The sequence below is a fragment of the Schistocerca piceifrons genome, chromosome 1 (genome assembly GCF_021461385.2).
Source record: "Schistocerca piceifrons isolate TAMUIC-IGC-003096 chromosome 1, iqSchPice1.1, whole genome shotgun sequence".
Taxonomy (NCBI): Eukaryota; Metazoa; Arthropoda; class Insecta; order Orthoptera; family Acrididae; genus Schistocerca; species Schistocerca piceifrons.
Window position 1 is genome coordinate 820,851,133 of NC_060138.1, and position 26,246 is coordinate 820,877,378.

The 26,246-nt window shown below is 45.3% G+C and overlaps 1 protein-coding gene and 1 non-coding gene across 3 annotated transcripts in view; one reads left to right on the forward strand and one right to left on the reverse strand.

Annotated features, from left to right (window-relative positions):
- LOC124714372 (cytochrome P450 306a1) overlaps positions 1 to 26,246 on the reverse strand; it is a 925,226-nt gene that overhangs the window by 174,544 nt on the left and 724,436 nt on the right. The window lies entirely within an intron of this gene.
- Positions 14,622 to 14,696, forward strand: Trnas-cga. The gene has a single exon. It is a non-coding gene; the product is annotated as a tRNA-Ser (tRNA).

A 26,246-nucleotide genomic window follows, 5' to 3' on the forward strand; every position in this document is an offset into this window, starting at 1 on the left:
TATTAACACCGCACAAAATAACCTGTTTGTGAAACAACAAGATTCCGGTTTTTTTTTTGTTCCTGTTATTCCCTGTATTGAAAGAAGAAATCGAACAAAGATAGAAAACATAGTCTCATTTAGTTTTAAGATACGTAGAACGAAAATATTAAATGAAATTGGCAAATAAAAGGAAACTTAGTCTGTTCACCGTACGCTGTTTTTTTCGAAAAGTGATGTGGTTGACTACTACAAAAATTCAGCAATGTTCTCCTACTGATTCTAATTTTTTTAAACTCTGTTCAAAAATCGTGTTGTTATCGGGGATCATACCACTATTATGACATTACGAGTAGTCAGTGCTAAAGAGTGGAAACTGAGGTTGAAGAACTGCAGTTTGCGTGTTAATATGTCAGTTTTCAAGGGCAACAAGCAGCTAAAGGCACGTTTTGTAGATACAGGCAGCTGATCAGCTGTTTTCTATTTTTATTGCAAACTATGAATGAACTGTTAAGATTTAAGCTTTCTCCTTGTATCACGTCACAAATTCGTTGTGGGTCCATCTTAATCTTTTAAAGCAAATGGATCATTGTATATCACTGATGCCGCACTTCGCAAAAACTTTCAGACTAGGAATGGTGTCACTGTGGAATACAGCGCCGGCCGGAATGGCCGAGCGGTTCTAGGCGTTACAGTCTGGATCCGCGCGACCGCTACGGTCGCAGGTTCGAATCCTCCCTCGGGCATGGATGTGTGTGATGTCCTTAGGTCAGTTAGGTTTAAGTAGTTCTAAGTCTAGGGGACTGATAACCTCAGAAGTTAAGTCCCATAGTGCTCAGAGTCATTTTTTGGAATACAGCTGATGTGCGAAGACGACGGTGAGAAACTACTTTATAGACCAGATGTGACAAGACTTGCACCCTACATGTACACATGTGCCATCTAATAGGCCACAGGTACAATACTGTCTCACCAATGCTGTACTAGTTCTTATGCGATGCGTTTGTTGCTCGTTTCTGTTGCTTTGGTATTAAAATAGAGCTGATCGCTTTTTCCATTTTCTATAATAGTGCAGTATTTTAAAACAATGCAATTTTTATGAATAAAAATTACTCTTTCTTTGAAAAAGGTTTATTTAAGAAATTAACTGGTGTAGAAAATTTGCATACTGTTTATTTTTTCTTCTGAAATGTTGTGAAGAAATTTTTGTGCCTGATATTAGTGGCACTATGAACTAAAATTTGTCGAAAACTTTACAGAAGGTGAAGCGCAGTCAAGGACTAATGAAAACTGTTTTGTAAATATGCCATATGCTACTTTTGAAAAAAGAAAAAAAGTTTTAAGTCTTGTCAGAGACTGAGCAAGCTAGGATAAACATGAATTTATGAATGAATCAAATTATAAAGACATGGTAGCATGAAACAATTTTGAAAAATCAGATACTGAAATTAGCATTTTGAACAAACCATTTGATGAATTAACACAAATTGACGTTTTTGTTTCCGCTCCTTGAACTTTAATTGTCTTTCAAAATTTCTTCTTTGTTTCCTTTGCTGCTTACTCACTGTATGTATTGATTAACATGGAGGGCAAGCTACAAACCTGTCGGATCCCTTGTCATGTGATGATGTAGTAATTGTTTCAGAGACAGTGGAAGATAATTGCATCGAAATGGATACTGTCTTGAAGGGAGGTTATGAGATGAATCTCAACAAAAGTAAAATAAAGGTGGTGGGATCAAGTCGAATTAAATCAGGCGATGCTGTGAGAATTAGATTGAGATATGAAGTACCAAAAGTAGCAGATGAGTTTTTTTTTATATTAGGGCATATATCTATGCTTTATAGATCTAGAAAAGGCATATGACCAGGTTTCTCGGAGGAAGTTATTGTCTGTTCTACGAGATTATGGAATAGGAGGCAAACTTTTGCAAGCAATTAAAGGTCTTCACATGGATAGTCAGGCAGCAGTTAGAGTTGACGGTAAATTGAGTTCATGGTTCAGAGTAGTTTCAGGGGTAAGACAAGGCTGCAACCTGTCTCCACTGTTGTTCATATTATCTGTGGATCATATGTTGAAAACAATAGACTGGCTGGGTGAGATCAAGATATGTGAACACAAAATAAGCAGTATTGCATATGTGGATGACTTAGTTGTGATGGCAGATTCGATTGAAAGTTTGCAAAGTAATATTTCAGAGCTAGATCAGAAATGTAAGGACTATGGTATGAAGATTAGCATCTCCAAAACGAAAGTAATGTCAGTGGGAAAGAAATATAAACGGATTGAGTGCCAAATATGAGGAACGAAGTTAGAACAGGTGGACGGTTTCAAGTACTTAGGATACATATTCTCACAGGATGGCAACATAGTGAAAGAACTGGAAGCGAGGTGTAGCAAAGCTAATGCAATGAGCGCTCAGCTACCATCTACCCTCTTCTGCAAGAAGGAAGTCAGTACCAAGACTAAGTTATCTGTGCACCGTTCAATCTTCCGACCAACTTTGTTGTATGGGAGCGAAAGCTGGGTGGATTCAGGTTACCTTATCAACAAGGTTGAGGTTATGGATATGAAAGTAGCTAGGATGGTTGCAGGTACTAGTAGATGGGAACAATGGCAGGAGGGTGTTCACAATGAGGAAATCAAAGAAAAACTGGGAATGAACTCTATAGATGTAGCAGTCAGGGCGAACAGGCTTAGATGGTGGGGTCATGTTACAAGCATGGGAGAAGCGAGGTTACCCAAGAGACTCATGGGTTCAGCAGTAGAGGGTAGTAGGAGTCGGGGCAGACCAAGGAGAAGGTGCCTGGATTCGGTTAAGAATGATTTTGAAGTAATAGGTTTAACATCAGAAGAGGCACCAATGTTAGCACTGAATAGGGGATCATGGAGGAATTTTATAAGGGGGCTACTATGCTCCAGACTGAACGCAACAAGCAAATAAAGGCACGTTTTGTAGATACAGGCAGCTGATCAGCTGTTTTCTATTTTTATTGCAAACTATGAATGAACTGTTAAGATTTGTCGGTCCGTATAGCCGCTATTAATGAACACGTCCGTAAGATGTTGCAGCTCCTGTGGTGAATTCTCAGCATCCGAGACAGCTTATGCTGTACTAGTTTATAGAAAAGAAGACGGATCTCTTGGACAGAGTGTTTACAGGAAACCGACTCATACCGACAGGTATTTACATGCTACCAGTTGCCATCCACCTTTTCAACGTATAGGAGTCCTTCGGACCTTGTTTAAACGAGCATATGCTGTCTTGGATGCTTGTTTTCCGTGTTTTATATCCTCTCTTCTTCAGCCATCGTCACTTATTTTGCTGTCCTAATCGTCATCATCATCATCATCATCATCATTTAAGACTGATTATGCCTTTCAGCGTTTAAGGTTTAAGCTTTCTCCTTGTATCACGTCACAAAATCTGAGGGGACTGCTAGGGAGAGTTTCCCTTGTGAGAACGGCACCATGTCTCGATTTGCGTTGTTTTGGAGCATATTTGGAAAATAGCCACCCTAGAATCAAGGATAGTTTCAAGCAATAATAAAAGGGCCGTAAATAGTCTGTGGGATCCGGAGCAATGCAGCCTAGGATAAGGTGCCCCTAGCTCCCAAAGGGCAGAAAGAGACAACGAAAAATTAAATCTTGACGAAAAATGAGAAAAACTAGTAAAATCTATTAGTCAAGACAAGTATGTTGTTGTCACCTTTTGTAATGTATTCATTCAGGACTGATCTGTTTAAAATTGCGTCTTGCTAGACTAACATAATTTATCGTCGACTATTATTCAGGCTGTTAGGGAGCAGTGCCTGTAATGCTACTACCAAAAGGTGTTGTGTTTTAATTCAGTGATAAATGGCTTATTGTAAACAGCAAGGAGAATTAGTATGAAAACGTGCTGATTTAGTGTTAGCAGCTTTGCGTCGTGTGCAGTTCTTAAACTGCTGCATAAAGCAAAGTAGAATGACTTCTTTCTTAGAAATATCACTGATACACTGAAGTGCCAAAGAAACTGGCATAAGCATGCATATTCAAATACAGAGCAACATAAACAGGCACAATACGGCGATGCGGTCGGCGACGCCTGGGGCACTTCTTAGATTGGTTACTGCTGCTATAACGGCAAGTTATCAAGATTTAAATGATTTGAACGTGGTGTTAGAGTCGGCGCATGAGGAATGGGACACAGGATCTCCGGGGTAGCGATGAAGTGGGGAAGTGGGGATTTTCCCGTACGACCATGTCACGAGTGTACCGTGAAAATCAGGAATCCCGTAAAATATCAAATCTTCGACATCGGTACGACCGCTGCAAGAACGGGACCAGCGACGACTGAAGAGAATCGTTCTACGTAACTGAAGTGAAACCCTTCCGCAAATCGCTGCAGATTCAGTGTTGGACCATCAGCAAGTGTAAGTATGCGAACTATTTAACGAAACATCATCGATATGGACTTTCGGAGCCGAAGCCCGACTCATGTATTCTTGATGGCTGCATGACCAAAGCTTTACCCCTCGCTTTGGGCCGTCAACACCGACAATGGACTGTTGATGACTGGAAACATGTTGCGTGGTCGGACGAATCTCGTTTCCATTCGTATCGACCGGATGGACGTGTAGGGGTATGGAGGCAACCTCATGAATCCATGGACCCTGCCTGTCAGCTGTTCAAACTATTGGAGGCTCTGTAATGGTGTGGGGCGTCTGGAGTTGGAGTGATATGGGACTCTCGATACGTCTAGATACGACTATGACGGGTGAAACGTACGTAAGCATCCTGTCTGATCACATGCATCGATTCATGCCCGTTGTGCATTCCGACGGCCTTGGGAAATTCCATCAGAACAATGCGATACCACACACGTCCAGAATTGCTACTGAATGGCTCCAGGAACACTCTTCCGAGCTTAAACCATTCCGATAGCCACCAGACACCCCATACATGAACGTTATTGAACATGTCTGGGTTGTCATGCAACGTGCTGTTCAGAAGAGATCTCCACCCCCTCGTTCTCTTACAGATTTATGGACAGCCCTGCAGGATTCATGGTGTCAGTTCCCTCCAGATTTACTTCAGACATTACTCGAGTCCATGCTACGTCGTGTTGCGACACTTCTGCATACTCGCGGAGGCCTTACACGATACTAGGCAGGTGTACCAGTTTCTTTAGCTCTTCAGTGTAATTCAGATGTTTTGTTAATGTAGCTGCGCAACATTTTGTGGCATTCAGTTGCTAAATATAGAGCCCCGTTAAGGCTGTTGTACTGATTGCTTATTTTCTTGCAGGGAGTTTTTATTTAGTGTCCTTACTGTGGCGGTTCACCTGAGTCAGGTTATAAGAGATGTCTTAAATTTTTACTGAACTTTCACGCTCGGGGTAGAGGCAGGCTTAAATAAGATTTAAATAAATTCTCTTGTCATTTTTAGAAAGGGAGCTGCCTCCATTAATAAACACTTGAGAATATTATAATGGACTATCGGGATTTACTTCTCAGAAAGAAACACGGTAATGTTCACTGAGGAGCTGCACTCTACAATATTTCTTGATGACTTATGTGGTTAGATGCACTGTTGATGTGAATGTTACATAATTTTAGTGGCATCTCTGTGGTACATTTACGTACCATCATTCCGTCATTCATTTACTGCCTTTGCAAGTATGACGAACCACGCTTTTCTTCCTGATAATACGTTTTTAATCCGTTGTACTTGAAGCAACATATATCGCTATATTGACAGCCGGCCCCACACAGACTACCACCGATGACGTTACAATAAAAACAGTCTCTGCCTAACCAGCATAGTTCTGCTACAGGCTTAATAAAGTGTTTTGAGCGACTGGACAGAAAAACATGATAATATCTGCCATTATTAGTATGCTCATAAAGTTAAGATATTCGTACGAACTGTTCTCTACGCTACTAACAAATGTCCATAGTTATTACGTTTACGTAAATGTGGCGCTGTATTATTAAATGAAATTAGTAAATAACAGAACGAAAACTATGATGTAACTTTATATTTTGATAGTATGGTCTTAATATGTGTTAATGTTCTCGCTAACTGTGTCGTTACAACATCTACATTTTTATTTTTTTTTTTAATTTCAGCATGCTACAGTGACGAGAGGCGATATGTGGACGACGTATTATTGAGGCTGGGAGTGGAGTGGGCATGCAGAAAGGGGAAAACCTCACTTAAGGTGTAGACTCTGTACATTAGATTCACATGCCTACCTGTCTGATGACTCACCGCCATGTATCGCTAACATAACAGCTTCCTGCGTAAGCTCTCCGACGCAAATCCCGAACTCGAGTGTGCCTACGACTGTTGAGTCAGGCGCACATTGGGATGCAGCCGACGAAAGGACAGGACAGAGCAGCATTAAGAAGGTATTTGAGACCAACGGGGGTAAATATAACAGTAAAAATTGTGGCACAGGCCAGGGAAGGACAAGGCAGCATGGTTTCTGCTACCATCTCCGCCGTGTGGCGTCCGGGACAGTTCACTGCGCGAGCGCCACACGTCCTCCGGCGGAGTGGTGTCTCAGAATGACGCCCACGAAGGTGAAGGTGTGAGAAATATTGATAGTTACGAGGAAGTTACATCTCATACTGAGGGTCGTGGAGAATTGGATACATCCTCGTTAATCAAGCACCAGTGGGTGTGCAGAACAACGAAAGAAAATGAAACTTGGTGTCTCCAAGCTTATACTACATTCCACAGTGCAGCGTGAACAAACGGCCAAGGAAAGAGCGATTGAACGTAAAAAGCGCGAGGACTAAAAACCTGCTAGTGACCCACGCTACAGTTTTTTTCATGTCGATGTACCAAGCGACTAGAAATATGACACTGAAACGTCAACATTTGATCCGGGGTAAAAATATTAGAAGTGGCTTGGAAAACTGAGGCATCTTAGCTAGGAGTGCACCGTCCCTCAGCTCAAGAACTCGAACCAGTTCGGAATTACGACGTAGCGAGTGCTTCATATGCATCCTACTTGTCGTAGGTCGGTGGTACGTCTTCAGAACTCAGTTGACGTGCCTTCAAGTACAGCGGCTAGATCTTACGCTCAGATCACGACTAGCAACAACAGTTTTCCTAATTAAGTTCCCAAAGTGACCTATGTAGCTCTTACTTATACCTTTACTTCGTAAAATGTTTCAGTAAAATGTACCTCAAGAATACAGTGAGCTTTACTTCACTATCAATTAACTTTTGGGCACTACACTCATTAAAGAATATAGATTTCCGCACAAGCTCGTGAGCTCCTTGGCACTGACTCCGGAATAAATGGAAGTATTTCGTGAACTGTTTATGACAAAACTCTTGACATCAAAGCGAATTCACCATGAGTATTTCTCTTCTTCATGGATCCGCTTTTACATTCTGATTTGTTCCGTCTTGAAGTATTATATAATAACAGCAGCATGTGCTTTTCTTCATCAGAATCCAACTTAGATCTAAGATCCATGAAGCAGCCATATCCTCACAAGGAAAGACTGAGCGCTGGATCAGTAAGGAAAGACTGCGCGAGAATGGCGTAACTGTCTCCCAGTATGCCCTCACACTGTATCGCGCAGGACATTGACGGTAAAAAAATCGCAACACCAAGAAGGGGTTGTGCGATCCTAACGAAAGTTGGTAGACATGTTCCTACAGGTGAAAGATTTCAGATTTCACGCCAATCGCATAAGAGTGACGCTAGTTGCGCCGCTATGAGGATACAAACCAGGTTTGCTTTAAATACAGCTGTAACTGTGGCGAGCGTTAGTTACTTTGAGGTTGGACAAAGCTGCCGCTATCAACACTCACTGAGTTTGAATGCGGTCGTGTAATAGGGCTATGAGAAGCTGGATGCTCCTTCTGGGACACTGAAAAATGACTAGAGAGGGATGTAGCCAGTGTATATGACTTCTAACAGCGGTGGTCACGAGAATGTACAGTCCAGAAGACCGGACGTGCCATTACCGAGAGGGAAGACCGTCGTGTTCGGCGTATGGCTCTGGCGCATCGCACTGCATCTGCAGCAGCAGTTTCAGAAGCGGTTGGCACCAAACTGACTCAACGAACTGTTACAAATTGATTACTTCAAGGACATCCCCGACGCAGAAATTGAATTCCAGACAGTGCACTCCATTGATTCCAAACCATTGTCATTTGAGACATCAGTGGTGTCAAGGGAGAGCCCACTGGAGAGCAGGGTGCAGGCCTGTTCTGTTTTATGAGGAAAGCTGGTCCTGACTCGGTGCCAGCGATGGCCTTGTATTCGTTAGGAGGCTATTTGAGAGACTGCAACCAACCTGTCTCTGTGCTTAACACGCTGGATCTACACCTGGAATTATGGCCTAGGGTGCGATTTTGTACGAGGGCAGAAGCACTCTCTTTTTTATCCCACGCACCTTAACTACAAATTTGTAAGTCGATCTGGTGATTCGATCTGCTGTGCTGCCATTCATGAACAGCATTCCAAGGAGTGTTTTCCAACAGGATAACGCTCGCCCATATACCGCTATTGTAATCCGGCGTGCTGCTCGATCAGGAGATATATCTCCAATAGAGCATGTATGGACATCATCGAACGACAATTACTGCGTCATCCACAAACAGCATTAACAGTCCCTGTACTGGCCGACCAGGTGCAACAGGAATTGAACTCCATCCCTCAAACTGACAGCCGGGACCCATTCAACACAACGTATGCCCCTTTGTATCGCTGCATTCAACATTCTGTCCGTTACATCGGTTATTAACGTACTAGCAGTATAAATTTGCAATTGCTTATCTCGCATTGACGTTAACCTGTTATCTCATAGTGTTAACTTCTTAAGTCCACTACTGGCCATTAAAATTGCTACACCAAAAAGAAATGCAGATGATAAACGGGTATTCATTGGACAAATATATTATACTAGAACTGAGGTGTAATTACATTTTCACGCAATTTGGGTGCATAGATCCTGAGAAATCAGTACCCAGAACAACCACCTCTGGCCGTAATAACGGCCTTGATACGCCTGAGAATTGAGTCAAACAGAGCTTGGATGGCGTATACAGCTACAGCTGCCCATGCAGCTTCAACACGATACCACAGTTCATCAAAAGTAGTGACTGGCGTATTGTGACGAGCCAATTGCTCGGCCACCATTGACCAGATGTTTTCAGATGGTGAGAGATCTGGATATGTGCTGGCCAGGGCCAGGGTTTCGCAGGGATCGAATGAGGGGTAGAGCCACGGGTCGTAACACATCTGAAATGTAACATCCACTGTTCAAAGTGCCATCAATGCGAACAAGGGGTGACCGAGACGTGTAACCAATGGCACCCCATACCATAACGCCGGGTGATACGTCAGTATGGCGATGACGAATACACGCTTCCAATGTGCGTTCACCGCGATGTCACCAAACACGGATGCGACCATTGTGATGCTGTAAACAGTACCTGGATTCACCCGAAAAAATGACGTTTTGCCATTCGTGCACCCAGGTTCGTCGTTGAGTACACCATCGCAGGCGCTCCTGTCTGTGATGCAGCGTCAAGGGTAACCGCAGCCACGGTCTCCGAGCTGATGGTGCATGCTGCTGCAAACGTCGTCGAACTGTTCCTGCAGATGGTTGTTGTCTTGTAAATGTCCCCACCTGTTGACTCAGGGATCGAGACGTGGCTGTACGATCCGTTACAGCTACGCGGATAAGATGCCTGTCATCTCGACTGCTAGTGATGCGAGGCCGTTGGGATCCAGCACGGCGTTCCGTGTTACCCTCCTGAACCCACCGATTCCATATTCTGCTAACAGCCGTTGGATCTCGACCAACGCGAGCAGCAACGTCGCGATACGATAAACCGCAATCGCGATAGGCTACAAAGATTCCAGTGAAATTTTTTTAAGTGCTTTATCTGAAAACTACCTTAAGCAGTTAAACAGAGAACCGACTCGTGGCGATAACATATTAGACCTTCTGGTGACAAACAGACCCGAACTATTTGAAACAGTTAACGCAGAACAGGGTATCAGCGATCATAAAGCGGTTACGGCATCGATGACTTCAGCCGTAAATAGAAATATTAAAAAAGGTAGGAAGATTTTTCTGTTTAGCAAAAGTGACCAAAAGCAGATTACAGAGTACCTGACGGCTCAACACAAAAGTTTTGTCTCAAGTACAGATAGTGTTGAGGATCAGTGGACAAAGTTCAAAACCATCGTACAATATGCGTTAGATGAGTATGTGCCAAGCAAGATCGTAAGAGATGGAAAAGAGGCGCCGTGGTTCAACAACCGAGTTATAAAACTGCTGCGGAAGCAAATGGAACTTCACAGCAAACATAAACATAGCCAAAGCCTTGCAGACAAACAAAAATTACGCGAAGCGAAATGTAGTGTGATGAGGGCTATGCGAGAGGCGTTCAATGAATTCGAAAGTAAAGTTCTATGTACTGACTTGGCAGAAAAGCCTAAGAAATTTTGGTCTTATGTCAAAGCGGTAGGTGGATCAAAACAGAATGTCCAGACACTCTGTGACCAAAATGGTACTGAAACAGAGGATGACAGACTAAAGGCCGAAATACTAAATGTCTTTTTCCAAAGCTGTTTCACAGAGGAAGACTGCACTGTAGTTCCTTCTCTAGATTGTCGCACAGATGACGAAATGGTAGATATCGAAACAGACGACAGAGGGATAGAGAAACAATTAAAATCGCTCAAAAGAGGAAAGGCCGCTGGACCTGATGGGATACCAGTTCGTTTTCACACAGAGTACGCGAAGGAACTTGCCCCCTTTCTTGCAGCGGTGTACCGTAGGTCTCTAGAAGAGCGTAGCGTTCCAAAGGATTGGAAAAGGGCACAGGTCATCCCCGTTTTCAAGAAGGGACGTCGAACAGATGTGCAGAACTATAGACCTATATCTCTAACGTCGATCAGTTGTAGAATTTTGGAACACGTATTATGTTCGAGTATAATGACTTTTCTGGAGACTAGAAATCTACTCTGTAGGAATCAGCATCGGTTTCGAAAAAGACGGTCGTGTGAAACCCAGCTCGCGCTATTGTCCACGAGACTCAGAGGGCCATTGACACGGGTTCACAGGTAGATGCCGTGTTTCTTGACTTCCGCAAGGCGTTCGATACAGTTCCCCACAGTCGATTAATGAACAAAGTAAGAGCATATGGACTATCAGACCAACTGTGTGATTGGATTGAAGAGTTCCTAGATAACAGAACGCAGCATGTCATTCTAAATGGAGAGAAGTCTTCTGAAGTAAGAGTGATGTCAGGTGTGCCGCAGGGAGTGTCATAGGACCGTTGCTATTCACAATATACATAAGTGACCTGGTGGATGACATCGGAAGTTCACTGAGGCTTTTTGCAGATGATGCTGTGGTGTATCGAGAGGTTGTAACAATGGAAAATTGTACTGAAATACAGGAGGATCTGCAGCGAATTGACGCATGGTGCAGGGAATGGCAATTCAATCTCAATGTAGACAAGTGCAATGTGCTGCGAATACATGGAAAGATAGATCCCTTATCATTTAGCTACAAAATAGCAGGTCAGCAACTGGAAGCAGTTAATTCCATAAATTATCTGGGAGTACGCATTAGGAATGATTTAAAATGGAATGATCATATAAAGTTGATCGTCGGTAAAGCAGATGCCAGACTGAGATTCATTGGAAGAATCCTAAGGAAATGCAATCCGAAAACAAAGGAAGTAGGTTACAGTACGCTTGTTCGCCCACTGCTTGAATATTGCTCAGCAGTGTGGGATCCGTACCAGATAGGGTTGATAGAAGAGATATAGAAGATCCAACGGAGAGCAGCGCGCTTCGTTACAGGATCATTTAGTAATCGCGAAAGCGTTACGGAGATGATAGATAAACTCCAGTGGAAGACTCTGCAGGAGAGACGCTCAGTAGTTTCGAGAACATACCTTCACCGAAGAGTCAAGCAGTATATTGCTCCCTCCTACGTATATTTCGCGAAGAGACCATGAGGATAAAATCAGAGGGATTAGAACCCACACAGAAGCATACCGACAATCCTTCTTTCCACGAACAATACGAGACTGGAATAGAAGGGAGAATCGATAGAGGTACTCAGGGTACCCTCCGCCACACACCGTCAGGTGGCTTGCGGAGTATGGATGTAGATGTAGATGTTATCAAAGTCGGAAACGTGATGGTACGAATTTCTCCTCCTTACACAAGGCATCACAACAACGTTTCAAATGGTTGCAATGGCTCTGAGAACTATGGGATTTAACTGCTAAGGTAATCAGTCCCCTAGAACTTAGAACTTAAACCTAACTAACCTAAGGACATGACACACATCCATGCCCAAGGGAGGATTCGAACCTGCGACCGTAACGCTCTCGCGGCTCCAGACTGTAGCGCCTAGAACCGCTCGGCCAGCCCGGCAGGCTAACAACGTTTCACCAGGCAACGCCGGTCAGCTGCTGTTTGTGTATGAGAAATCAGTTGGAAACTTTCCTCATGTCGGCATGTTGTAGGTGTCGCCAACGGCGCCAGCCTTGTGTGAATGCTCTGAAAACCTAATCATTTCCATATCACAGCATCTTTTTGCTGTCGGTTAAATTTCGCGTATGTAGCACGTCATCTTCGTGGTGTAGCAATTTTAATGACCGGTAGTGTATGCTATGCAGACTAATGTATTACCGAAATTTCAGTCCTTCGATGCCCTGACGTGCCCTTCGTCGGCTGCGTTCCATTATGCGCCTAGTCTTGAGCTAGAACACTCTCGGCGTACTCGTTTTGACGCAAAACACGTGCGCGATGTAGGTGCGTCGTGCTTGCATAGAAAGGCCCCTACGGCGAGATTTCCAGGCACGTGGTGCATTTTGCAGCGCAACAGCCGTGCGGTGCAGAAAGCAAGAGTGGAGGTGAGGTGAGTCAGGCAGCCGCTGTAGGTCGATGGCTGGGCGCGCGTGGCAGCGCCGTGTTTACCGGCAGCCAAGGCCGGCGCGCCGCCCGCGACCACTGACATGGACTCTGCGCCGGCTATTTACAGTCCAATGCCGCGCCGTTACCAAGACAGCTGCGCCGGCAGGCCGCGTGCGACACCCCGAGTACACGCCTTGCTCGTCAATCCTTGCTTTCCCGCTCTGAGCCCGTAGCCGACAACGCGTCACATGTTGGTGCGAGATACTGGCGACCCCTCCGGCGAGAGTGTATCAACTGATGTAGCGGCCGTAATACGATGGAAATTTATTTAATTCTTTCTTCTTTTACCATAGTTTCCACAGCCGCAAAAAATACACTGAGGGGACAAAAATCATAGGATTGCGACTTGCACATATATAGACGGAGGTAATATAGCGTACACGAGGTATAAAAGGGCAATGCATTAGCGGAGCTGTCATTTGTACTCACGTGATTCATGTGAAAAAGTTTCTGACGTCATTTGGTCACACAACGGGTATTAACAGACACTGAACCCGGATTGCAAGTTGGAGCTAGACGCATGGGACATTCCATTTCAGAAATCGTAGGGAATATAACATTCCGGAATCCACAGTGTCAAACGTATGGTGAGAATACCAAATTTCAAGCATTTCTTCTCACCAGCGACGACGCAGTGGGTGTAGGCCTTCACTTAACGGCGTTGGATTTGGCAGTGCTAACAGACAAGCAACAATGTCGAAATAACCGTAGAAATCAATGTGGGACACACTTGCAGATAGACGACGCGCTAAACGGAAGGGGCTGCTCACTAAATTCCGAAATCCAATCTTCACCAAGGATGTAGAGCATATATTATTACCACCAACTTTGAAATCGCGTAATGACTTTGGCGCGAATTGTGCCCTCCGCCACACACCGCTTGGTTGCTATCGGAGTATATATGTAGATGTAGACGAACGTATCCGTTAGGACAGTGCAGCGAGATTTGACGTTAATGGGCTATAGCAGCAAATGATTGCGACACCACTGCCTTTGGTAACAGCATGACACCGCCTGCAGCGCCTCTTCTTGTCTCGTCGCCATATCGGTTGGACGCTAGACTACTGGACAACCGTGGCCTGGTTAGATGAATCCCGATTTCACTTGATAAGAGCTGACGGTAGGGTTCGAGTGTGGCGCAGAGCCTACGGGGCCGTGGACTCAAGTTGTCAATAAGGCACTGTGCAAGCTGGTGGTGGCTCCATAATGGTGTTGGCTGTGTTGACATGGATTCATAATTGGATCCTCTTGTCCAACTGAACCGATCACTGACTGTGTATTGTTACACTCGGTTACTTGGAGAGTTTTAGCAGTCATTCATGGACTTCATGTTCCCAAACAACAGTGGCATTAAACTTCCTGGCAGATTAAAACTGTGTGCCGGACCGAGACTCGAACTCGGGACCTTTGCCTTTCGCGGGCAAGTGCTCTTCCAACTGAGCTATCCCAGCACGACTCACGCCCCGTCCTCATAGCTTTACTTCTGCCAGTACTTCGCCTCCTACCTTCCAAACTTTACAGAAGCTCTCCTGCGAACCTTGCAGAACTAGCACTCCTGAAAGAAAGGATATTGCGGAGACATGGCTTAGCCACAGCCTAGGGGGTGTGTCCAGAATGAGATTTTCACTCTGCAGCGGAGTGTGCGCTGATATGAAACTTTGTGAGGACGGGACGTGAGTCGTGCTGGGGTAGCTCAGTTGGTAGAGCACTTGCCCGCGAAAGGCAAAGGTCCCGAGTTCGAGTCTCGGTCCGGCACAGAGTTTTAATCTGTCTGGAAGTTTCATATCACCGCACACCCCGCTACAGAGTGAAAATCTCATTCTGGAAACAATGGCATTGTCAACGGGCCATAACTGTTCGTGATTGGTTTGAAGTTCGAGCGAATGATTTGGACACCCAGATCGTCCAACATGAATTCTATCGAACATTTATGGGTCATAATCGAGAGGTCAGTTCGTGCACAAAAATACTGCACCGGCAACACTTTCGCAATTATGGACGGCTATGGAGGCAGCATGGCTCAGTATTTCTGCACACGGGACTTCCAACACCTTGTTGAGTACATGCCACTTTGAGTTGCTGCACTATACCGGGCAAGTGGAGGTCCGACAAGACGTTAGGAAGTACAATTTGATTTACTCTTACAGATAATGCAGTACTCCTCAGCGGTGGCGGCTCCATATTGGTGTGGGCCATGTTTACATGGTCCTCTGGTCCAACTGAATCGATCATTGACTGGAAATGGTTATTTCGGCTATTTGCAAACTATTTGCAGCCATTCATGGTCTTCATGTTCCCAATCAACAATGGAATTCTTGTGGCTGACAGTGCGCCTTGTCAAACATTACAGATAAGTGAGTGATTTGGCCTCCCACATCGTCGACATGAATGCCATCAAACATATATGGGGCATAATCGAGAGGTCTGTCCGTGCAGAAAATCCTACACCAGCAAGACTTTCGCAATTATGGACCGCTATATGAGCAGCATGACTCAGTATCTCTAAGTACTGGTTGAGTTGATTCCACATCGAGTTGCTGCACTACGCCGGGCAAACGGAGGTCCGACACGATATTAAATGCTATCAAATGGTTCAAATGGCCCTGAGCACTATGGGACTTAGCATCTGAGGTCATCAGTTCCCTAGAACGTAGAACTACTTAAACCTAACTAACCTAAGGACATCACACACATCCGTGCCCGAGGCAGGATTCGAACCTGCGACCGTAGCAGCAGAGCGGTTCCGGACTGAAGGGCCTAGAACCGTTCGGCCACAGCGGCCGGCTCAGATGCTATCCCATGGTTTTTCCCACCTCTTTGTAAGTGTTGGCTCGGAGCACTATGGGACTCAACTGCGGAGGCAGGATTCGAACCTGCGACCGTAGCAGTCGCGCGGTTCCGGACTGAGCGAATACGATGGCTAGGACACTTGTAGAGAATGACAGAGGATAGAATTCCAAAGAAAATGATGAAAGGTGTTATCCATTCAGTTAGGCGAAAAGGGATACCTAGAAGAAGATGGATCGACGAGGTAACAATGGATATCACCAGCATGGGAGTCCTGGGATGGAAAAGAGCAGCAAACAACCGAGAAGTGTGGAGGAATATTGTTGAAGAAGCCAAGGCTCACCAAGGGCTGTGGCGCTACCGAAGAAGAAGAAGACTGTGCTAAACAGACTGCTAATAGCACTTAGGAACTCAGGAGTGATTCCTTCCGCTGATTCCATACGGTTTTTTACAACCACTTTCCGCAGCTCTGCACTCTTTCTGTCCGTTAGTACGTGAGGTTTGCCGAGTGTTGATTTATGTAGGTTGTTCCTCCGCATTTCCATTTCACAGCCACATCGGCAACAGTCGACTTGGGATGCTTTAGATAAGCTGAAATGTCCCTGAGGGGTCTGTTACTAAAGCGACATCCAATATCTAGTCAACATTCGATGTCGGTGGGGTCTCCTAAACGACCCTTTCTGCTCTTACTTCTTTTCTACTGACCATCCTGTACTCCCCACCTTCGTTTGTATTTCGCCTGTCTTGACACCTAGCGGCAAATTCTGCATGATATAGTAGTGTCTGGTTACTTCTGAAGAGATTGTATACATTGCGAGTCCTGAGAAGTTCGTTTTTACAGGATGCACTTTGATTTGTAGTAGTTTTTAGGTCAACGTCATTAATCAAACAAGGTGTAGTATTATTAAGGTCAGTTAACTCGACACTGGCTTTTCCGCATCCGTGGAAGACAGAGCTGCATCCAAACATCGTTACAGCTTCAAACGAAATAACTGTTTTTAATTGTGTTCGTTTTATGACTATGCGAAGACACAGCAAGAGATTTGGATTTAACGTATGCAGATGATGCATAAACTGGCTACTACGAATTGTGGAGTGCGAACTTCACTTTCCAGTCAAGTACCTGCTGTGATACAATGCTACCGGAACTCGAGCGACTGACCTCGGGATGAATGTCACTGCTTGCCGCGCGTTAGTAATTTGGCCTCGCGTGCGGCCTCCGGCTACTACGACGTTAAAATGTGTCTGATTCTCCAGAGGAGAAAAGCAGATACCTACTCACCTCTCTTGTCAGAGTAAAGACATTATTGCTAAAATATTATAAAACTATTTACTCCAATTAATTACTTTTCGGGGCGTTATTCATTTGTTTTGCGAGATCCAGACATGAGTAGTGTCTACTTCAATTATATAGGCACTCCGGACAGAAACTAGTCACCTACCGGACTCATCACGCTAATTGTAACAGAAACTCTACACTCGACGATAACCTAAAGTCGATGTGGAAAACAGCACATCAGCTACTTCAGGTATGACATATGGAGTGAAGCTAATCATTATAGCCTGTACACCTACCAGATTTGGGGGATATTGGTTATTAGGATTTATCTACTGCTCAAAATAGTCGCAGACATTTTTTTGTACAACTAAATTCGGATGATTTAGCCAGGTGCAATACGGTGCCTGTTTGTTCGTCAAACCAGGAAGGTGTGCGTGCAGCACTGTCAACAACGCTGTTGCAATCGCACATGCTTCCTGGTAGACGCGTGGCATAGCCCCCGTTTATAATTAGTAAATCGGGAGATGACATAGCCCCCGTTTATAACAAAGAAATCGGCAGACTTCATTCACGGGACAATCATGGCAACGTCCAAACAGGATTGCTCCTCTTTGCCATTCTGTCACGTCTCCACACGACCTATCATACTCTGCTGATATACAATTGACAGGCACATCTGCAGCACAACATTGCCGTGACTGACGTCAGCGATGAACTGTCTTGTACAACGTCTTTATCATCTATGTTATGTTAACCGGGGACCTAGAAACGACGGAGAGGCTCCGTCCCCGCTTCAGCCGCAGTAGTCCGCAACCCCACGACGACCACTTCACCCCTCCGCCGCCCCACACCGAACCCAGGGTTATTGTGCGGTTCGGACCCCGGTGGACCCCCCCAGGGAGCGTCTCACACCAGTGTAACCCTTATGTTTGCGTGGTGGAGTAATGGTTGTGTACCCGTACGTGGAGAACTTATTTGCGCAGCAATCGCTGACATAGTGTAGCTGAGGCAGAATAAGGGGAACCAGCCCGCATTTGACGAGGCAGATGGAAAACCGCCTAAAAACCATCCACAGACTGGCCGGCTCACCGGACCTCGACACAAATCCGTCCACAGCACTCTAAAGCGACCATTGTGCTCTTTTTAAGGGGCGACAAATAGGCTCAGAAAAAAACGACGCATCACGAAGGAAAAAAAATGTGTGAATTGCTGAGGTCGTCAGTCTCGAGACTTACACTCTACTTAAACTGATTCGAACCTCTGGCGGGAGAGGCCCCGCAACCCGTGACAAGGAGCATCCAACCGAGCGGCCACTCTGCGCGGCTGCCACGAAGGAATTCAAATGAGACAGAAATCATTATACAAGCACAGATAAATAAGTGACTACAATTTAAAAAAGAATGGACTTTTTATTAATGTGAAAGAGCTTTACAAATTAAGAAAGTTAGCAATGCGTTGCTCCACGTTCGCCCTTACGAAAGCAGTAATTCGTCTTGGAATTGATGGAGTTATTGGATGTTCTCCTGACGAATATCATGCCAAATTCTGTCCGACTGGCGCGTTAGATCGCCAAAATCCCGACCAGATTCGAGGTTCAAAATGGCTCTAAGCACTATGGGACTTAACATCTGAGGTCATCAGTACCCTACAACTTAGAACTACTTAAGGCTAACTAACCTAAGGACATCACACACATTCATGCCCGAGGCAGGATTCGAGCCTGTGACAGTAGCAGCAGCGCGGTTCTGGACTGAAGCGCCTAGAACCGCTCGACCACAGTGGCCGGCACCAGATTCGAGGGCCCTTCCATAATTTTCCAAACTTTATCACTTGGGATGAGGTCCGGCGACCTTACTGCCCAAGATGTGGTTTGGAAAGAACGATGACAAGCAGTAGAAACCCTCGCCGTGTGCGGAGGGGGCATTATGTTGCTGAAATGTAAGCCCCAGTTAGCTTGCCATGAGTAGCAACAAAACGTGGCGTAGAGCATCGTCGACCTACAGCAGTGATGTAAGCGTCCCACGGATGATAATCAGAGGAGCCCCGTTACGAAAAGAAATAGCACTCCCGACTATCACTTCTTGTTGTCGGGCCATACGGCGGGCGACACTCAGGTGGGTGTCCCACCGCTGTCAGGGCCTCGCCACAGACGTCTTCGGCCGCGACACTCATTGTCTGGAGCAGAATTATCTTAATTGATGAGTCGTGCTTCGAACTGAGTTCCGATGACCAGCGAAGAAATGTCTGGAGACGCCCCGGGCGGCGTTGGGATACCTTCCTGACTGTCGACTGCCATGCAGATAATGTCTGACAACCGAAAGTGATGGTCTGGGGTGCCGTTTCTTTTCATAGTAAGGCCAGGGCCATCCTGCCAGGCCGGCAGCTGTGGCTGAGCGGTTCTAGGTGCTCCAGTCCAGAACTTCGCTGCTGCTGCGGTCGCAGGTTCGAATCCTGCCTCGAGCATGGATGTGTGTGATGTCCTTAGGTTAGTTAGGTTTAACTAGTTCTAAGTCTAGGGGACTGATGACCTCAGATGTTAACTCCCATAGTGCTTAGAGCCATTTGAACCATCCAGCCAGCTCGAGATTTTGACGATCTAACGCACCAACTGGACAGAATTTTGCACGATATCCCTCTGGAGGACTTCCAACAATTCTGCCAATCAATGCGACGCCGAGTAACTGACTGAATAACGGCCAGAGGTGGAGTAAAGCATTATTGACTTGCTCAATTTATGAAGCTCTTTCTCTTGAATAAATCGTCAATTTTTTCTGAAACTGTAATCATTTGTCGTGATAAAAAACAAAAACACCTACAGCTGCTGCGGTACAGGTTGATGTGATCCCGAAGCATAACCCATCAGTTGCCATCATTACTGGGTATGCAGAAATGTGTCAGCACTCCATTAATCCGATGCTGATGGTAAAACAAAATCATAAAAATGGCTGCAGGTGTTTTTATTTTTTGTCATGATAGTAAACGGCCGTCGTCCGAGATACCTCCTGCTACAAGGCTGGACATACAAAAGTAATCATTTGTTGTCTGTACATGAAACTGGCATCTAGCGTTTGCGTCGTATTCGGATAATTTCTTTGTCATGCGTCAGCTTTATGTTTTGTTTTGGAATGTTTTTTCCGGTAAACTTATTTATATCTTCGTCTAGGTCTCATTCAGGTCGCCGAAGTATTACTAACAAAATTGATAGAGGAAAGAGCGAGTAGGAAATTAAGAACTTCGAGCTGCAAGACTTCCATACTACCACATCTGTTCTGTGTCAATTCTGCTTTTACTACTAGCCTATTGCCTGTCTTAGGTGGAAATGAGAAAAGAGCCGGCGTGTAAAGAACCGAATAAAAACTGCACCATGGCTAGCTGCTGCTGCGGAAGATCGTTGGTTAATCTGGCGGGTGGCTTCTATTCGCGTCTGGCTCACTTCACTGGCTTGTAAGCTATCGCTCTACGCCTCGCACAGTACGTGCAGTGATTCATCACTACTGGACATGCTGCGTTGTGATACCGAATGACTTGTTACCAAAATAAAACGTATCCGTTCGACAGATTAAATGCAGACCTCCTGCACGAATTGTTCACTGTAGTGGAAACGTACATGTCCACACGCAGCAGCAAAGCCATCCACTTTCAGCAAAGCAGATAATTAAGCCTCGCAAATCGAGCGACGAGCGACCATGCACAGCGCGTAACACTCCGCACTCGTCATCGAATTGGACGTTCAAATCCGCGTTCTGCCATCCTGGTTTCAGTTTTTCATTGCTTTCTTAATTACACACATCAAAAAGGTTTTGTATCACCTCGGTTCCGAGAGTTCCGGAACCTGTACAGAAAATTGGAACCACACATTGCGTGTTGTACCACCATACAGCGAAACCTTCAGAGGTGGTGGTCCAGATTGTTGTACACACCAATACCTCTAACACCCAATAAAACGTCCTCTTGTATTGATGCATGCCTGCATTCGTTGTGGCATACTATCCACAAGTTAATCAAGGAACTGTTGGTCCAGGTTGTCCCACACTTCAACTGCGGTTCGGCGTTCATCCTTCAGAGTGCTTGGAGGCTCACGTCGTTCATAAACAGCCCTTTTCAATCTATCCCACACATGTTCGACAGGGTTCATGTCTCGATAACATGCTGGTCACTCTAGTCGAGAGCCGGCCGCTGGTGGCCGAGCGGTTCTACGCGCTTCAGTCTGGAATCGCGCGACCCCTACGGTCGCAGGTTCGAATCCTGCCTCGGGCATGGATGTGTGTGATGTCCTTAGGTTAGTTAGGTTTCAGTAGTTCTAAGTTCTAGGGGACTGATGACCTGAGATGTTAAGTCCCATAGTGCTGAGAGCCATTTGAACAATTTTTCTAGTCGAGCGATGTCGTTATCGTGAAGGAAGTCATTCACAAGGTGTGCACGATGGTGGCGCGAATTGTCGTCCATAAAGACGAATGTCTCGCCAGTATGTTGCCGATATGGTTGCACTATCGGTCGGGGGATGACATTCACGTATCGTACAGCCGTTACGGCGCCTTCCATGACCACCAGCGGTGTAGGTCGGCCACACAAAATGCCGCCCCAAACCAGCAGTGAACCTCCACATTGCTGCACTCGCTGGACAGTATGTCTAAGGCGTTCGTCCTGACCGGGCTGCCTCCGACGATTGTCTGGTTGAAGGCATATGTGATACGCATCGGTGAAGAGAACGTGAGGCTAATCCTGAGCGGTCCATTCGACTTGTTGCTGGGCTCATCTGTACCGCGCTGCATTGGGTCACTTCCAAAGATGGACCTCACCATGGAGGCCGGGAGTGAAGTTGCGATTCATGCAGCTTATTGCGCACAGTTTGAGTCGTAACACGACATCCTGTGGCTGCATGAAAAGCATTATTCAACTTGGTGGCGTTTCTGTCAGGGTTCCTCCGAGCCATAATCCGTAGGTAGCGGCCATCCACTGCAGTAGCAGCCCTTGAGCGTCTCTCTGTATATCCTCCATGTCCGAACAATATCGCTTTGGTTAACTTCGAGATGCCTGGATTCTTATCTTGTTGAGAGCCCTTCCTGAGACAGACTCACAATGCGGACGCGATCGAACCGCGGTATTGACCGTGGAGGCATGATTGAACTACAGACAACAAGTGCCGTGTACCTCCTTCCGGGTAGAATGACTGGAACTGATCGGTTGTCGGACCCCCTCCGTCTAATAGGCACTGCTCATGCGTGGTTGTTTACATCTTTGGGCGGGTTTAGTGACATCTTTGACCAGCAAAAGGATTGTGTCTGTGATAAAATATTCACAGACAACGTCTGTCGTCAGTAGTTCTGGGAATCAGGGTGGTGCAATTTTTTTTATGTTATATTTTTGGGCGAATAATTCTTTTGTGCATCATATTATCTTTCCACTATATTCGCCCAAGACAGTGACATTAATGACAAGAATAACATTAAACGTTGAGTTGAGTTTGCTATGGGGTGGTGAATATGTGTATGACGACAATCAAACACCAGTAAATAGTAATAAGCAATACACCGATGTGTTGGATTAGATATTAAATCTATTAGGTGAAAGCAGAAATGTGAAAAAATGGAAGTTTTATGTATCGGAATATGTTTATTAAAAAGGTCATCTCATGCCTAAGATTTGCGTCATTCCCGTAACTTTGTTATAATTTCTGAAACATGATCACAGGTAACTGTTTACCATTTCCCAATGAGTACCCTTAGCCAACCACTGATGTAAGTTTACTGTCATCTCAAGCGTGTCAGGGATTTTATCGCGACCATCTTCGATACGAAATTATGATTTCATCTACTTTTTTCGCAAGAAACCTAAATGGGAATCCGAGCTAGCCACATCTGTAGTGTTCATACAACCACGTCTAAATGAATTTATCCATTAATAAAAGGTTGTTAATGGGCCACGTACTCGTCATAGCACACAGCTACTTCTTGTACGACAATTATGGGTCGACGTGGGGAGAGTAGTCGAGTGCTCCCATCTACTTGGTGTAATCTTGAGGAGTAATGATACGAGTTGCTGCAGTGTTTTGCATTCCATGATCGAACAAAGATGGGTTAGATATACTGTTGCCCTAGAGTCGTATGCGAGATATCCGTTGCGGAAGATAAGTGCTCCAGGGATATGTATCATATCTCCTGGTTGTGTTGAATGAAGTAATAACTGTAGTTAACTAGACATTGCTGATGGTTCCTCCAAGTCTTGAACCACGTATCTGTGAGAATTTATATTATAATTTTGAAAATATGCAAGAAATGTTGACACTAAAGAAGTAAAGTCTGTTAAACAGGCGTTGATGTCTATAATTATAGTATACCAGGTAAGAACGTGTTTACAGAGGTAAGAAATAAGATGAAAAAAAAATTATGGTGCGGGCTGGAGGTATACAAAAACATTTGTTGATATTTCAGTGTCTCTTAAGGTATATAACTTTATCTGTCCAACAATGCAAGCAGGAAGTGAAACATTTTTATGTGTGTTGCAGCAGTTCTCGAAACGGTACTAAGCTTCTCGGCACATGTTCGTAAGGATGACAGGTTTTACGGTCTTTACTATGGCGCAGATACACCGTCACAAATCTCGAACCTTTGTTCTGTAAACAGTGTCGTTGAAAACCCCCATGCACTGAAATCCAGCATCCAGGGGAGTCAGATCGTGAGACAGAGCTCCCCCTCCCTCCTGGCCCCCTCAAGATCCAAAGCTCGGGGGAAAGGTGGTAGCATCCCCTTGATATATTATGTTCTAGTATAATGACTTTTCTGGAGACTAGAAATCTACTCTGTAGGAATCATCATGGGTTTCGAAAAAGACGGTCGTGTGAAACCCAGCTCGCGGTATTCGTCCACGAGGGTCAGAGGGCCATAGACACGGGTTCACAGGTAGATGCCGTGTTTCTTGACTTCCGCAAGGCGTTCGATACAGTTCCACACAGTCGTTTAATGAACAAAGTAAGGGCATATGGACTATCAGACCAATTGTGTGATTGGATTGAAGAGTTCCCAGATAACAGAACGCAGAATGTCATTCTCAATGGAGAGAAGTCTTCCGAAGTAAAAGTGATTTCAGGTGTGCCGCAGGGGAGTGTCATAGGACCGTTGCTATTCACAATATACATAAATGACCTTGTGGATGACATCGGAAGTTCACTGGGGCTTTTTGCGGATGATACTGTGGTGTATCGAGAGGTTGTAACAATGGAAATTTGTACTGAAATGAAGGAGGATCTGCAGCGAATTGACGCATGGTGCAGGGAATGGCAATTCAATATCAATGTAGACAAGTGTAAAGTGCTGCGAATACATAGAAAGATAGATCCCTTATCATTTAGCTACAAAATAGCAGGTCAGCAACTGGAAGCAGTTAATTCCATAAATTATCTGGGAGTACGCATTATGAATGATTTAAAATGGAATGGTCATATAAAGTTGATCGTCGGTAAAGCAGATGCCAGACTGAGATTCATTGGAAGAATCCTAAGGAAATGCAATCCGAAAACAAAGGAAGTCGGTTACCGTACGCTTGTTCGCCCACTGCTTGAATACTGCTCAGCAGAGTGGGATCCGTACCAGATAGGTTTGATAGAAGAGATGTAGAAGATCCAACGGAGAGCAGCGGGCTTCGTTACTGGATCATTTAGTAATCGCGAAAGCGTTACGGAGATGATAGATAAACTCCAGTGGAAGACTCTGCAGGAGAGACGCTCAGTAGCTCGGTACGGGCTTTTGTTAAAGTTTCGAGAACATACCTTCACCGAAGAGTCAAGCCGTATATTACTCCGTCCTACGTATATCTCGCGAAGAGACCATGAGGGATTAGAACCCACACAAAAGCATACCGACAATCCTTCTTTCCACGAACAATACGAGACTGGAATAGAAGGGAGAACCGATAGAGGTACTCAGGGTACCCTCCGCCACACACCGTCAGGTGGCTTGCGGAGTATGGATGTAGATGTAGATGTAGATAGTAGACAGGAGCACCAGCCTGCTTGGAAACGACGGGAGACATCCGTGGAACTGCACACTTCCCCAACACGTCGAGATAGGTGTGCCCTGTCACTGCAGACTCCTAGTCACACCATCTTTATGTAATCCCAATCACACATTAACTTTGGCGTGTCGCTTTCGTACTGTGTGTACTGAATGTATGTCATTCAGCACCCAATGAAATGTGGAAGTAAAGTGTTGAAATATATGTGGAGAAAAAACGCCCAAAAATCTGCCATCCAGAGGACGCAGATCAAATAAATACATCTCCAGCACGACACACTAGAATGAACAACATCAGGAATCGCCCCTGAAGACGCTTCACTGATAAAGGAAGCGAAAAGCGTATGGCGAAAAACAAAGTGCCTCTCATTTCGTTGCAAAGAAGGGAAGTAGTTTCAGAAATAAAACTTCCTGGCAGATTAAAACTGTGTGCCGGACCGAGACTCGAACTTGGGACCTTTGCCTTTCGCGGGCAAGTGCTCTACCATCGGATCTACCCAAGCACGACTCACGCCCTGCCCTCACAGATTTACTTCTGCCAGTACCTCGTCTCCTACCTTCCAAACTTAACAGAAGCTCTCCTGCGAACCATGCAGAACTAGCACTCCTATAAGAAAGAATATTGCGGAGACATGTCTTAGCCACAGCCGGGGGATGTTTCCAGAATCAGATTTTCACTCTGCAGCGGAGTGTGCGCTGTTATGGAACTTCCTGGCAGTTTGAAACTGTGTGCCGGACCGAGACTCGAACTCGGGACCTTTGCTTTTCGAGGGATAGTGCTCTAGTTGTCCACGAAAGGTGAAGGTCCCGAGTTCGAGTCTCGGTCCGGCACACAGTTTTAATCTGCCAGAAGTTTCAGATCAGCGCACACTCAGCTGCAGAGTGAAACTTTCATTCTGGAAGTTTCAAGAATAGTTAAGTATTTTCACTTTACCCATTATGGAAACTACACTCTATCGTTATTGTAGGTTGTTTCATTTTCCGTAGATGAGTGGTCAGCTTAGATGTCTGTCATGTGGAGCACCCGTGTTCCATTCCCGGTACTGCCAAGGATTTTTCTTTGTGGGAGGACTGGTACGGTTGCCCTGACCCTCGTGAAGTCAATTGAGGAGCTATATGAAAGAGAAGTAGCATCTCCAAACTCAGGAAAGTCGGCCAAACCAGCCGGCAAAGCGATATGCCTTTACTCACAACGATGCTTCGGAACGGCAGACTCTGGATTAAACTGCGC